Here is a 16,975-nt window from a genome sequence, read left to right as displayed (position 1 = left end):
TGGAGTGGTTTGGGTGATTTTGGTCTCTGCCATTTGATATATCATAGTAGTTACATTAGAGCATTTTGCAGGTGGACATCTTGTTACCAGTGGAATGCCATAAGCTGGATTTCTGAGCTAATCTACCACAGCTCCGGTTTCCGGGCCGATTACCAACCCCCCCCAAACATCAGAGGAGAATGGCGCAGGTGCAGTCTTGCCCCAGGAATTCTTTCAACACCTGCGGTTCTGCAAGGGTATTAAATACGAGAAAATAATGTTTTTTACAGGTTCCCTTAGTCTTGAAAAGAACTGGATATGCACACCCTTAAGACTACTTAAAACAGTATTCATTACAGAAGGCCGTATTTGCTTTTCTGAGAGCCTGTATGTAAGTTTTTTGGCTGCTCCCTAATGTCCTAACACCCTCACTAATACTTGGTACATGAAATCCAGCTGGAACTATCTCGTTAAAATAACAATTCCGTATCTTACAATGCCTTAAACTGGTACCTGACATTTTCCATGGCTGGTTTTTGTTTGCTTTTGTTTTTGAAACTAAGAAAATGTTTATAAAGTCATGCAGATAGTATGATTCAGTGAACTAATCATTTATAGAACAATACTGTTGAAGCTTAAGGGCCATTTCAACATACTTATTTTCTCCACGGGGCTTTAGGCACATTAAAAATGCCAGAATTATTTTTATGTCCTGTAGGTTGCAATAATGATCTATTATGTAAATCCCATGGTCCCAAAAGACAGACAAAAAGACAGATCATTTGAATTAGATAGTCAACACAAAATCTGGAAGGCAGCAATTTACAACCGGTCCTTCCTTCTCTCATGTTCTGTGCCTGCTCATTCAGATGGAAACTGACACAGTAGTTGCTAAAATGAGTATGAAAATAATCATCAGAACCAAAAGGGAGAACACTGACAATTAATCAGCTGTGGATACTTAGAACATTGTCAGACAGAAAGCCAGGAAAACAGAGTCTATAATCTCTAAAACTGTGTAGAAACAGGATACTGAACTGGCCAAATGAAAAAAGATCCAGGAGGAACTTTACACTGTCAACCAATAACTGATTCCATAAAGTGTCTTTGACGACTTGAGGCAGCACAGTTGTAGGTATAGTGTGGTTCTTAAGAGACTTTGGTGCTCTTTTGATTTTTCATATTCTAAAAGATTGAAAACTCTTCCCTGAGTTGCTCATAATATGATTTTTCAGACACCTGCAGTGAAGGTATCAGATATATACAGGATTATTTTTATAGGATGTATTTGATTGTGTGTGTGTGTGTGTGTGTGTGTGTGTGTGTATAGCAAATAATGTCTTAGACTCCCTCACCTGGAAATCCTCAAAGCTGCCTTGAAAAACTAAAACATTAAGGTGGCAAAAAAAAAATAAGGGTGGCAAATCCTTTTAGGGCCACTTATTCATCACTAAATTCCCATTAATTATGTTATTTGTCCAGTGGATTTCCTTTCTTTGGGAGCATTTTCAAGAAGCCATGGCTGGAAATGTTTCTATAGAGCTGAAACACAAAGACCTTTCAAATTTCGGTGCTCTTAACAAAAACCACCAGGACAATTTCAATAAATACTTCTTAGAAATAAAAAAAATAAAATAAACAAATAAGCTTGGTGTAATATGTAGAGAGGAATTGGGGAAGTTCTGGGCTCATTCCTGGACTGGTGGGTATAGCTGCTGAAGACAAGATAATGACAGTATTTGTTTCAGTTTGCTAAAGCTGCTGGAATGCAATATACCAGAAATGGGCTGGCTTTTAGCTATGGGGATTTATCTGGTTATAATTTACAATTCTAAGGCTGTGGAAATGTCCAAATTAAGGCATCAACAAGAGGATTCCTTCTCTGAAGAAAGGCTGCTGGCATCTGGGGTTCCCCTGCCACATGGGAAGGCACATGGTGACATCTGCAGGTCCTTCTCTTCTGGGTTCTGGTTTCAGTGGATCTCTCACTCAGCTCCTGTGGGTCCTTCTTGCTTCTCTGGGTTTTCTCTCTCTTATCCTCATAAAGAACTCCAGTAAAGTGATTAAGACCCACCCTCAATGGGCTGGGTCACATCTCAATTGACCCAATCTATTGTTCCACCCACAATAGGTCTGCCCCCACATTGAAGGATTAAAAGAACATGGCCCTTTGTGTGGTAAATAACAGCTCCAAACCAACACAGTATTTCCAGTAGGAGCCTGGCTGAGCACTCAGAGCTGAATCCTGCTTGAAGGGAGGCTGTAGAGCAAGGCATGTTCTGTGAAAGCAACAATGCATTATTTAAAAGGCCACTCTGTGGGGCAATGCCTGGAGAGAATATAGGGTCCCCTGGGTTGGCTCAAGAGATCCAGAAAACCAAAACGAACCTGGCTCTCAAAGCAGCAGAAAGGACGAAACTATGGTGAAGAGGGGAGCCACTTCTGTGGAAGGTGTTTTCATCTATGCCCGACACTAATAATTATTCCCCAAGGACCGGCCCATATTCCATGCACTTTGTACCTTTCCTGTGTGTTTTACTCAGGCTGCTGTATGAGAAGGAATGCTTTTTTCCTGCTTTCTTTGGGGGGAACAGTCATCTCTTTATTGAGGGTTAAGCTGCCCCTTGGGCAGGAACATAAATGCAATAAATTACCCAAGGGACGGCATTATTCTTGCATCTTGAGGAATCCTTTTCAGACTCATCACAAAATAAAGGCCCCCATGGATTAGCTTTTTGTGAAGGCAATACCTATTGAATTTATTTAAAGAAATACATAAAAGCATAGTGCCCTAGATTGCTAATGCTACTGGAATGCAAAACACCAGAAATGGATTGACTGTTATAAAAGGGTTTTATTTGGTTACATGGTTACAGTCTTAAGGCCATAAAGTGTCCCGGATAAGTCATCAACAATCGGGTACCTTCACTGGAGGATGACCAATGGTGTCCAGAAAACCTCTGTTAGCTGGGAAGGCAAATGGCTGGCGTCTGCTCCAAAGTTCTGGGTTCAAAATGGCTTTCTCCCAGGACATTCCTCTCTAGGCTGCAGTTCCTCAGAAATGTCACTCTTAGTTGCTCTTGGGATGTTTGTCCTCTCTTAGCTTCTCCAGAGTAAGAGTCTGCTTTCAATGGCCATCTTCAAACTGTCTCTCATCTGCAGCTACTCTCTCAACTCCTATGCATTCTTCAAAGTCCCTCTTGGCTGTAGCAATCTTGCTCCTTCTGTCTGAGCTTATATAGTGCCCTGCTAAACTAATCAAGGCCCATGCTGAATGGGCGGAACAACACCTCCACAGAAACTGTCCAATCAGAGTCATCACCCACAGTTGGGTTGGTCACATCTCCATGGAAACACTCAAAGAATTACAATCTAATCAATACTGATACATCTACCCACACAAGATTACATCAAAGATAATGGTGTTTGGGGGGACATAAAACATTCAAACCATCACACATAGATTCCTAGAGTCAGAAAAAGTTACCTGTTCAAGTTCCTGACTCATTAGAGGTCTACAATATTCTAGGAATATGCTAGTTTAGCCTCTGCTTGCTTCATAGAGCATCCCACTGTATTATAATCCTATTTGCTTATACAACTATCTATTTCTTAAATAAAAATCCATTTATTTTAGTTTGCAAGCAGTGGCCTCTACTTTGCCTTCAGCTTTTGCACTCTGTTCCTAAAGTAACAGTTTCCATATCCTTCACATCCTGGGACATCCTTCTCTGAACACCATGACAGCAACCACTCACCCGTTCCACAGGTACCTATTGAGCAGCCCGTATTAGTCATGGTTCTCTAGAGGAAATGGGAATTGGCTCATGCAATCGTGGGGATTGGCATGTCTGAATCCTGTAAGGCAGGACACAAGTTGGAAACTCTGATGAAGGTAAAGTTGAGTTCCCCAGGAAAAGCCAGCTGGCTGAAGTAGAGATAGAAATTCTTCTTTCTGACTTTTGAAATCCTCAGTTCTGGCTTTAACCTCCAACTGATAGAATGAGGAAATGCTCCTCATTGTTTTGGGCATTCTCTTTGTTGATTGTAGATGCAACAGTCATGAATGCAATCAACTGACTATAGATGCTAATCCATCTACAAAATATCCTCACAGGAACAAACAGGCAAGTGCTTGCTTGACCAAAGAACTATACACCATAGCTTAGCCAAGGTGACACATTAAATAACCATCACATACACTACTGGGCCAGGTGCTAGTGATAAAGCACTTAATAAGCCACATGTAGTCCCTGCCTCATGGACAGACAATTCACAGAAGAGAAGAAAAAAAACAGAAGAAACTTCTAGACAGCATTCTCTGCCATTGCATGCACTCTCCATCCTATACATAACCCCGTTGGCTTCACCATCATGCAGCAGGCTGCTGCAGTATTTGCTTTGGGACCACTTACATTTCCCTTGTGCTTTGTGTGGCCAGCCAGTGTCCCCTTGCTGTTAATTGTATTCTGGGACTGCAATACTCATTGAGTCCCTGGTGTGTGAATATGGTAGATAGATTCCTATAGGGGATCCTACTCTCTGATCATATTATTTCCAGAAATTCCCAACATATTCCTGCTCAGAAATTTAAATATTAGTTGTGCTAGCTATGAACAGAGGCTTGCCCAAGCTTTGAAGAGGTCCAGGACGTGAGTCAGGAGAGGATCCCGTCCAGGGTGGCTAGGACAGAACTTGCTGTAGCTAAACCCCATGGTCTTCTGGTGGGGACGCCAGCAAGCACCCTCAGAAGGAGTCCAGCTCCCCACGCCTGGCCTGTGGCTGCCAGTGCAGGAAGTTCCAACCATGGCCTCCATGTCCCCCTTCCTTTACCTTTACCTGAGGTGGTTTAGTTTTGCTCCTCAAGGATGCATTAAGTGAGAAAAATAATAACCCCAGTTTCATTTGTAGACCAAAAGAGTCCATTGGGTCTGATGACGCATAGACAATGGAAGATCAAAGCAGGAAGCTGGGCCTCCCCACCTCAGAGATCTGCTGCATCTTTTCCTGCCCGTGTTGTCACCTCCCAGGCCCCTCGCCCCAAAGGCAGCAGCAGCAGGCTGGGGTCTGCACGCTTGATACTGCCCTACCCCAGAGCCTGCCTCTGGGATGCCAGGGGCCCTGGGGAGGGACTTCTGGCTGGCCCACCTGCCACACAGACAGTTCTGAGTTAGAGCAGAGGCGAGGGCTCCTGTGGGTGACCATGCTGGCTGCAGGAAGGCAGCTCCACCTGGTGCTCCAGACTGCAGACGCGAGCTGAGGACAGGAAGACAGACTGCATGGCAGCTCTGGCATGGATAGAGGGACGTATGGTGGACAGCCCAGTGCAGTAGAGGCCTCTGCCCACTACGAGCTTCCTTATCATGCCCTGGACCACACCAGGGGGGCCATGTCTCAGAAGCACAAGGTCCTCCTCCCTTGGCAGCTGGACGGGCAGTCCCAGGATGGAGGAAGGGTAGTGGAGAGGATGGGGGATGGGGCAGTGTACTGGGGGGTGGGGGCAGTGTACTGGGGTATGGGGCCAGTATACTGGGGAGATGGGGGATGAAGGCAGTATACTGGGGGAATGGGGATAGTGTATTGGGGGATGGGGGCAGTGAACTGGGGGATGGGGGATGGGGGCAGTATATTGGGGGTAGAGGGTAAAGGGACAGTGGGGTTGTACAATGCCCCCTTAGATAGTAAGTAGGCTTCATGTAATAGACCGGTGAGAGGAAGGGAGATTTTTATTTATATTTGAAACTTGACCAAAACCTACTTTGAAGTGGGTTCAAGACATACTTCCAACTCCCATGATGCTGATGTTACATAAAGTAAAAAATGCATTTATCCGTTTATTTAACAACCATTTGCTGAGCACGTACTATTGCATTTACTGCTCTAGACCCTGAGTCTATAGCAGTGAATAAGATAGACTTGGTGCCTTCTCTTGTGCAGTTTATAATCTTGTAGGGGGAGACAGTCAATTAACAAGTAATCAAATGAAAAATAATATTAAACAATGCTAAGCGCTATGAAAAAATTTTAAGGGTATTGTGATAGAGAGATGTGGAGATTACTTTATATCGGGTGATTGGGAAGACCGTCTGATGCGGTGACATTTGAAAAGATCCTAAATGACGTGATGAAGTCCAGAAGAGGGTACCAAGAGCGGGACACCTGCGAGGCCCGAAGGCTGAGGCACACCTGGGTTTCCAAGGAATAGGAGGAGAAAACCATGTGGCTGAGAGGTAGCCAGGTACGGGTTGGGAGACGTGAGCAGTCTGGTTTGTTGTCTCCTCGTGCCACCTATTTTAGTTGAGGTTAGTTTGCTAAAGCTGCTGAAATGCAATATACCAGAAATGGGCTGGCTTTTAACAGTGGAAATTTACTTGTTTACAAGCTCACAGTTCTGAGACCACGAAAACGTCCAAGTCTAGGCATGATCAAGACAAGACCCTCTTCCTGAAGACAGGCCGCTGCTGATGCTCAGCTCCTCTGCCCCACATGGCAAGTCACCTGGTGGCATCTGCTGGTCTCTCCCTTCTCTTCCTGGTTTCATTGCTTCCAGCTTCAGGCTTCAGTGACTTCCTCTCTGTTTCTGTGTCTTTCTGTCTCAGCTTCTGTTGTTTCTCTGAATTTCATCCAGTAAGAGGATTGAGACACACCTGGGGCACACCACGACTGAAATAACCTAATCAAAAGTCCCATCCACGATAGGTCTACACACTCAGGAGTGGCTTAGCTTTGAGAACATGATCTTCTGAGGTACGTAACAGCTTCAAACCATCACACCACCCAAGACCCCAAAGAGCCACAGCTAATGGTGGGGGCAGCAATGGTGGTAAGTACCCCAGGTAGGGCACGCTAACTGAGGCGATGTGCCCACACAAGCATCCTGGACGTGCCACTTGCGCTTGATTGTTCCTGCAGCGTGGGACCCTGCCCTCCAATGAAAGCCTCCAACTCTTCTTATCCCCCACTCCTTCAACACATGCCCTTCTTTACCCTTGAAGGAGAACTTAGCTCAGGCATCACCAAAGCACCCTCTGTGGGCCCTAATGAGTTCTTCTCCAGTTCTTCTCTATTTCTGGTTTACTACTCTTGTCTCTTTCTCTTTATTCCATCTCCCTTTCTGGACAGTATTCCTTTCGTAACATGAATAGCCTTGTGTTTTGATTTGTTAAAGCTGACAAAATGCAATATATCAGAAATGGGTTGGCTTTTACAATGGAGATTTATTAACTTACAAGCTTACAGTTCTCAGTCCATGAAAAATGTCCAAATCAAGGCATCATCAGACAGTATCTGGACTCCTCTGTCACATGGAGATGCACATGGCCAGCAGCTGCTGATCCTTCTCTCCCGGGTTTTGTTGCTTCATAGTCTGGCTTCAGTGGCTTCATCTCTCAGGTTCTCTTCGGCTTTTTTCTTTTATCCTCTTATTAAGGACTCCCATAAGGGGATTAAGACCTACCTTGAATGAGGTGGGTCACATCTCAATTGAAATAACCTAATCAAAATGTCCCACCCACAACTGGTCCTCACCAACAGGAATGACTGAAAGAATGTGGCCTTTTCTGGGGTACATACAGCTTCAAACCATCACGCTTTGCCTTCTTCCTCTTTTCTACTCCCTCAGTTTTCTTCACTGGGTGTTATGAGTTTCCAATAGACAATGTTGGAAATTATCTGAGTTTTGAAGAATAGGAAAAAAGTTTGACAAGCAACATCTTAATAGAAAAACAACATTGTCATGGCTCAAAAGTGGGTCTTTGAGCCCAGACTTCAATTAGTGATATGAATGAAGCAGGTCTGGTTAAGACCAGGGCAAGCCAGGCCAAATGGTAAAGGTTGAAACTGATTGTGTTTTAAAACTTCAACTTTCATATGAGACCAAGGGAATAGATATCTATTTGGTACAGGATCTAAATTTTCTAAACGGTACAACTCTACAGTCGATTTGTTCAAACACTACAATTGCATGGAACTTTGAATAGGAAGTGAGATACGGTAGGTTAGTATAGGCTGGAGTGAAATAGTGACACATCCTAGAGTAATTTGGGCAGATAATAAAAAATATATTAACAGCCTTCCCCTCCCCAGCCCCGAGGATCTGGGGGAAGGTGTGGATGTGTTGGACATCCTCACCTGGACTGGTGTTGATGTTGTCACAAACATTGGGACTGGCGGTTTGATGTGCTGAGCCCTCGAGCATGGGACTTGCCCTTATGAAGCTCATTACCACAAAGGAGAGTCTAAAGTTGTATGTAATGGTGCCTAAGAGTCTCCCCCTGAGTACCTCTTTGTTGCTCAGATGTGGCCCTCTCTCTCTCTAACTGAGCCATCTCGACAGGTGAATTCGCTGCCCTCCCCGCTACGTGGGACCCGACTCCCAGGGGTGTAAATCTCCCTGGCAATGCAGAGTATGACTCCCGGGGATGAATGTGGACCCAGCATCGTGGGACTGAGAGTATCTTCTTGACCAAAAGGGGGATGCAAAATGAGATGAAATAGTTTCAGTGGCTGAGAGATTCTAAATGGAGTCGAGAGGTCACTCTGGTGGACACTCTTATGCACTATATAGATAACACCTCTTAGGCTTTAATGTATTGGAATAGCTAGAAGTAAATACCTGAAACTACCAAACTCCAACCCAGCAGTCTGGACTCCTGAAGACAATTATATAATAATGTAGATTACAAGGGGTGACAGTGTGATTGTGAAGACCTTGTGGATCACACCCCCTTTAGCTAGTGTATGGATGAGTGGAGGAATGGGGATAAAAACTAAAGTACAAATGGGGTGGGATGGGGGGATGATTTGGGTGTTCTTTTTTCACTTTTATTTTTTATTCTTGTTCTTGTTCTTTCTGATGTAAGGAAAATGTTCAGAGATAGATTGTGGTGATGAACGCATAACTATGTTATCATACTGTGGACAGTGGACTGTATATCATGGATGATTGTATGGTGTGTGAATGTATTTCAATAAAACTGAATTTAAAAAAAAAACAAAATTACAGACAAAAAAAAAAAAAAGTGGGTCTTTGCCTGATGCCCACAGAGTTAATCAGTAGACATTAGTATTCTGAGAAGAGAAAAAGTTTTCGTAGTAAAGGCTAGCCTCATGAAGACAGGAGGACAGTTTCCTCAAATCTTGTCTCCCTAAACTGGAGAAACTTTCAATGTTTTATAGCATTTAAACAAAGGCAGGCAGGCTTAGGGTAATTAGCAAGGTGGTTTGAGATGATGAGGTGTGCTAACCTTGGTTAGAACTGGCTCGGTTCAGCAAGATGGTTTAGGAATTTGGGGTGTTTAGTTCTGGACTGATGCATATTAACCAGTAAGGGGTCACATGCAAGGGCACCTGAATTTAGGGTTGCAAAACAAGATAAGGGGATACAAGCAGGGCCAGTCATGAGTTTTCTTGTTATTGTTCAATTACAGTGTGCAGTTTCAAAACATAGCATCAAGCTGATTGGACACCATGGATGATTGTATGGTATGTGAATATATCTCAATAAAATGGAATTTAATTTAAAAAAGGGCATTAGAAAAAAAAAACATAGCATCAGTAGAAGAAGGCATTTGGGTTACAGTTCACTGAGTGTGATTTTTGCTATTATAATTAGACAAAGTTTTCTCCTGGGTTAACTTTCTTTTTAATTGTGCAATCTTGGTGGTTAAAGTCAATTAAGGCTGATCTAGCTGGAGCTGTTAAAAACAAGAACTTACCTATGAGGTGTGTAGGTGGGGATTTTGGAGATCAGCAAGAAAAGAAATGGAAAGTTTTGCAACCAAGTCAAGGAGGTTGCTGCTTTAGAAAAAGTTCAGTGGTGGAGGTGGGGGTGGGGGCAGATGTGAGAAACAGGTCAGGCATTTCTCCAAAGAGGAAATACAAATGGCTAAAAAGCACATGAAAAGAAGTTCATCTTCACTAGCTATTAGGGAAATGCAAATCAAAAACACAGTGAGATATCATCTCCCACCTACTAGAATGGCTGCTATTAAACAAACAGGAAACTACAAGTGTTGAAGAGGATGTGGGATGTGGAGAAATAGGAACTGGTGGGAATGTAAAATGGTACAGCTGCTGTGGAAGACAGTTTGGTGGTTCCTCAGGAAGCTACATATTGAGTTGCCCTATGACCCGGCAATTCCACTACTCAGGATATACCCGGAAGATCTGAAAGCAAGGACACAAACAGACCTTTGTACACTGATGTTCATAGCAACATTATTCACAATTGCCAAAAGATGGAAACAATCCAAGTGTCCATCAACAGATGAATGGATAAACAAAACATGGTATACACATACGATGGAATATTGTTAAGCAATAAGAAGGAATGAAGTCCTGAAGCACGCGACAACAAGGATGAACTTTGAGGACATAATGTTGAGTAAATGTCAGACACTAAAGGGTGGATATTATATGATTTCACTAATATGAACTAACTAGACTATGAAAACTCATAGTCATAAAACATAGAATACGGGTTACCAAGAGATAGACAGAAGCTAGAAAAGGGGGAGCTGTGCCTATAATGTACAGAATTTTTAACGAGATTGAACTTAAATGTTTGGAAATGGATAAAGGTGAGGGTAGCTCCTTATTGGGATTATAAGTAATAGGACTGACATGTAGGTGAGTCTGGTTGAAAAGGGTTGTTTAGAGTCATGTATGTCACCGACTAACACTAAAAATATAAACAAATTCTTTCATGAAGTAGTACAAATGTACGACACTTGTAAAAAGACTTAATATATTAGTATATGGGGAAAAAAGGACCTTCTACAAGCTATGGACTATAGTTAACAGTAACATCTTAATATCTTTTCATTAACAGTAGCAAGTATACCACACCAATACTAGGGGTCAGTAATAGGTGGGTTTAAAGGTTATGGGGTGTTTGGGGATTTCTTTATTTATGTCTGTTACTGTTCTTTTTGGAGCAATGAAAAAGGTTTAAACTTAAATGTCATGATGATTGTACAGCTAGGTGATTGTTCTGGTTTGCTAATGCTACTGTTTTGCAAAATACCAGAAATGGATTGGCTTTTATAAAGGGGGTTTATTTGGTTACAAAGTTACAGTCCTAAGGCCATAAAAGTGCCCAAACTAAGGCATCAACAATAGGATTCCTTCACTGAAGAACAGCTGATGGCTTCCGGAACACCTCCGTCAGCTGGGAAGGCACATAGCTGGTGTCTGCTGGTCCCAAATTGTGTTTCAGCTCCTCTCTCAGCTCCCATGCATCTTTTAGTTTAGCATCTCCAAATGTCCTTCTGTCTGCAACTCCAAGCATCTCTAAGTGTTAGCAAATGTCTGAGCCTGCATGGCTCTTTTTAAAGGACTTCAGTAAACTAATCAAGACCCATGCTGAATGGGTGCGGTCAAATCTCCATGGAAACATTCAATCAAAAGGTCATACCCTAATCAGAAAGATTAATAAATCTGCCCTCACAAGATTGCAGTGAAGAATATGGCTTTGGGAGGGGGTGGGGCATAATATATCTAAATTGGCAGTGATGACACTGTGAGACATTGACTATATATTTTGGATGGATTATATGGCATGTGACTATATATCATTAAAATTTGCAGGAAAAAAACAGGTCAGGGTCTGCTACAACATCTTCTGGTTTCTTGAGTTTAGAATATGTTAAAAGTGGAAGAACGGGTGCTACATGACTTGAATGTACCTTATCCGGGTCTGTTTAGTAAATGTTGATTGTCTAGTTTACACTAGGTGCTACATATAAAATGAAAACATATGTGTTTATAACCAGGAGGGTGAGTGAGATGAGACCAAAACTGTGTATATAATGTTTGAGGGAAACAGAATGTGTTTCTTTCCTTTAAATAGACAGCTGGATAGATGATCTAGAACTTAGGGAAGGCATCCAGGGAGGAAATATAGATTTCCAAGGCAACAAGTTCTATTCCAGCTTCCTTTTAATTTCAGGCCTTCTAATTTAATTCTAGGGCCAACTCTCCCCTGCAAATTAGAAAAGACACATACACAGTAGAAGCTGGTGGTTATTAGATTTCCACGGATTACAGTCTCTTTCTGGTCCAGTGCCTCCACACAAGGAACCCTGGTGGAACACCATCCATTTGGGAGGTGCTTTTTCATCTTTGAGCTGGTCGAACCCAGGAGCTCTCCTTGGTAACTATTGTGCTGGTACAGCGACGTTTCTCGGGCATTGGCCCTGCCTCCTTTTTCTGTTGCTAGTTTTGCTTAGTCTGGTCCAGGAAGGGGCTGCCTCATGCCACGTGGAGCCTGTGCAGAAACGCACATGTGGCCTCCTGTGCACCTCCTGGAGAGTGGAGCTCGGCCATTTTCTCTTCCATCACACTCTTGACCTTCAACTTGAAGCAAGAAGATCCACATCCCATGTCCTAATAACCACTGTGACTAGTCTGCCTTTTGCTTTTGAATTCTTTCAAGGGGATTTGAGTTAGAGTGGTCACTGCCTAGACATCCCTGAAGATCAGGAAAGTGATTAAACTAGAGGTTGGGGTAGCAACAGGCAAAATGGAATTTGACAAAGATTATGAATACTGAATCTTCATGTAATCTTCTTTTTTTCAGTTGCTAGTGTACTAGAATAGCCAGAAGGAAAGAATTGAAATGGTGGAAATGTAACCCATAGCATCCTTTGAAATTTGCTCTATAGCTACTTGTTAAATTGTAATTTGAAAGCTATCACTTTTTATATATATGTTATATTTCATGATAAGGAAATAACTGAAACTATGGTACTATAACCCATAACAACTTTGGAAATTTCCTATATATCTACTTGTCAAATCATACTTTAAAAGATATTACCTTTTTGTACATATGTTATATTTCATAATAAGGAAATAGCTTAAACTGTGGCATTGTAACCCATAATATTCTTTGAAATGTGATCTCTTGTTAAATTGCACTTGGAAAGTTATCACTTTTATGTATTTATGTTATATTCTACAATAAAAAATATGGTAAAAAGAAAAAAAATAAAGGGGATTTGGCATTTTAAAAGGGATAATTGAAATGAAAAGGTGGAAAACAGAAGGAATATATTTTAACCTATTAATATAATGGACAAAAGTATTATAACCCTATGGAAATATACAAAAGAATTACAACCCATGAAAATCCTAACGTCATTGCACATTAAAACAAACAAATCAATAAGCAAACAAATCAATAAATAAACCTGTGTATAGGGCCCAGGAAAAGCTGCAAAGTTTCACAATAGAAAGCCTTGCAACATAGAATGTGAACATGAAAGATTAGACTATTATTTGCATGTTTGGGCAACTCTCCAGAGCCAGAGTAACCCCAGAGGATCAGGCTTTTCCCACCATAAAATCATGTAGGATCAGGCTTTTCCCACCATAAAATCATGCGGGATCAGGCTTTTCCCAGCATAAAAAAGTTCCCCCAGGGTTGGAGATCAAACATGAAAGGGTCGCTAACTGCCAGCAGCTGCAGGGAACTTGAATACTCAGCACCCCTCCGAGCATTTTAGCACCTCAGCCGGCTGAACTTCCTGGGCAGCAGCCCTTCTCATAACTTGAGTTTTGAAATTTCTCCTTAAGAATACGTAGTCTGAGCTTTCTAACATCCATATAACTATGTGGCAAGAGAAGTTAATCGAAGAGTTGTCAGGGACTTTACAGGGAGATCTCGGCTTATTTCTGTGGCATGAGCCGGCCGTCTACCCACCAACAGCAATCAGCTCTGGGACTGATCAATACGTTCCAAGTGCACTGACTTCTACAAACTCCAACCTGAACACACCTGGTTCTGGATGGAACATCATTGATGTATCATAATGTGAAACATTTAGTGTTTTAAACTAGGCTGGGCACTGAAATGAGATTTAAGCAAGGAGAAATTACAATTCAAATATGGGCCTCATAATGTTGAATATTAAATGCTCATGAATGAACACTATCTTTGGAAATTATTGGCAATAAAATTTTAATAACTTGTACAAAATTAATATTGAATAAAATTAGTTTGCTAATATAGTTAGTATAGAAAATGACCTTACATGAAAAAATGCTAAATATTTTAATTATATAGTATATTTATGACACCAAAACTATATTTTAAGAGTGCAGGAAAGAGCATGAGGTTGGAGAGAGGAAAAGGGATAGAGAAAGTAATCTGAGTAAGTAGTGATCCTGGATTTAACTCATCATAAAAGTACGGATGGGGATGCAACATTGTGGATAGAGGAACACTTAATTGAATACATGAAAATGGTTAAAATGGGAAATTTTAGGTTGTATATATGTTAGAAAAAAATTAGAAGCAGCATAGGACTGTACATGAAGAGGGAACTTCAATGTAAACTATGGGCTACAGTTAATAATATAAGTATAATAATATTGATTTATCAGTTGTAACAGAGGTACCACACTAATGCAAAATGTTAATGATAGGGAAAACTCTGGGTGGGGGGAATATAGGAATGAGGTAGCCCATGGTGGAAGTGCCTCATAGCATCCTCTACAGATTATGTTGAATTTTCTTGATGAAGGGAGTTTCTGGAAATAGCCTTTTCAAGGTTAAGAATAAAACCGTTGTGAGTTCTACTTCTATAACCTATCCAAACAGAATGTCAGAATTAAATGAGAGCCGAAAGGTGAAGAAAATAAGGGGTTACTCTGGCCGTGGAGAGTTGCCCGAACATGCAACTTTGAGTGGCTTACTCAAGGTCATATAACTGATTAGATGCTGAGCTGGAAATAGAAAACAAATCTTCAGACATGTGCCTAGTTAACCTTTGTGTTAACAAATGACCTCTAATAAATTAAACCATTTCATCTCTCCATTTGGAGAATGGGTGCCTGATTTACAAATAGCTAGTGAAACTTCAGCTCTTGAGCCCATAATTCGCTTTTTGTATGCCTATATATAGCTTATTTGCTTTACCTCCTCTACCGGGGTTACAGGGTGGTTTGGTGAGAAGTTTGCAATATTCAAACAATGCAGGACAGTAGATTTTACATTTGTTCGTGCAGGATTTATTTATTCTATTATTCTTTACTCTTTTTTATAAACTTTTTATTGCAGTAACTTATATGTTACTCAAAATTTCCCATTTTAATCGATCATCTATTACCCAAATTTTTCATCACTTCAGATGGAAATTCTGCACCGATTAAGCAATAACTCCCCATCCCCTCATTCCCTGACTCCTGGTAACTTGTAATTACTGTCTTTATGGAATGGCTTATTCTAGCTATTTCATACAAGCAAGATCATACAATATTTGTCTTTTTGTGTCAGGCTTATTTCATGCAACATGATGTCTTCAAAGTTCATCCGTGCTGTTGAATGTATCAGAATTTCTGTTCTTTTTATAGTTGAATACTATTCCTTTCCATGTATGTACTACATTTTGTTTATCTATTCGTATGTTGATGGACACTAGGGTTGCTTCCATCTTTTGACAACTGTGAATAATTCCGCCATGAACATTGGTTTGCAAATATCTGTTTGAGTCCCTGCTTTCAATTATTTTGGCTATATATCTAGAAGTGGGATTACCACGTCATATGGTAATTCCGTACCTAACTTTCCGAGGAACCACCAAACTCTTCCACGGTGGCTACACCATTTTACATTCCCACCAGCAATGAATTAGAGTTCCTATTTCTCCACATCCTCTCCAGCACATGCTCTTTTCTGTTTTCATTTTTGTTTTTTAATAGCAGCCTTCCTAGTGCCTGTGAAGTGGTAACTTCTTATGGATTTGATTTGCATTTCCCTGATGGCTGATGGTGTTGAGCATCTTTTCATGTGCTTATTGGCCAATTGTATGTCTTCTTTGGAGAAATATCTATTCAAGTATTTTGCTCATTTTTAAGTTGTGTTTTTTGTCTTTTTGTTGTCAAATTGTAGGATTTCTTTATATACTCTGGATATTAAATGTCTATTGGATTTGTGGTTTCTGAACATTTTCTTCCATTCCGTAGGTTGTCTTTTTACTTTCATGATGATATCCTTTACACAAATTTTTAAATTTTGATGAAGTCCTACCATTGTTAATAATGAAGGATAAATATGAGTTCTAAAAAATTTTGCCATATACAAATAATTGAATAAAAGATGGCTCATTTCACCCCCTAAAATTCATTTCTTTAACCTCTAAAATATTTTAGCCATTTCAAAGCATGGTTTCCCACCACACTATTTCAGATGTGAAAAGAGAAATATTTCTTAGGATTATCAGTGACCCATTTGTTACGTCTACGTTTTCTGTTACAAAGGTCTTTCTTCTGTTTAAATCAAATCTCTTTCAGTGCAATTTAGTCTCAATTCTTTTTCAGTTTCTAGTGGATTTTTTGCCTTTGATATATTAAAGAGGATTCCATTTCCAAAATACTAAAAAAAAAAAAAAAAAAAAAAGGCAGTAATTAAAACATGTTTAGGAAGGCAACCACTTCATCTTATATGGGACCCTGCCTTCCTTTTCTTTTCAGGCTGAGAAACAATGATTGGAGAGGAGTCAAATTGAATCCCTGGGATAAAAGCTGCTCCATCGGGAACCTTGAGGAGCCTTGGCTGGATGGCAGCCACAGTGTTTTGGGTAAATCCCTGTAATGTTACCAAAAACAACAAGGACCATCTGCTTTTAGTCAACACTCATGCATGTTAGGAAGCTTTGTTGGTTTTATTTAATTAATGTGTAGGTTTTACAAACCCATGACCAACCTGCTTGATTTTCAGTTATAACTTGCCTTCTTGATGGGCTATTTACCAAATGAATAAAAACTTCAGAATATCAGAGTTGTAGAATTAAATACATACATATATATATACAATTTTAGAAGTTTTCCTTCCAGAAGCCTCAATCACAAAAGATATCTAATAGGAACAATTGATCTCATTGTAAATAAAACAAAATACAATAATATATATAGTACTTCTAGGATATAGTTTCCTTTTGGTCATCTATGCGTTCTACCTGGAAATTAAAATTAATATTCAATGGTAAACCTG

The sequence above is a fragment of the Choloepus didactylus genome, chromosome 14 (assembly GCF_015220235.1).
Source record: "Choloepus didactylus isolate mChoDid1 chromosome 14, mChoDid1.pri, whole genome shotgun sequence".
NCBI classification, from domain to species: Eukaryota; Metazoa; Chordata; class Mammalia; order Pilosa; family Megalonychidae; genus Choloepus; species Choloepus didactylus.
This window is presented reverse-complemented; position numbering follows the sequence as displayed.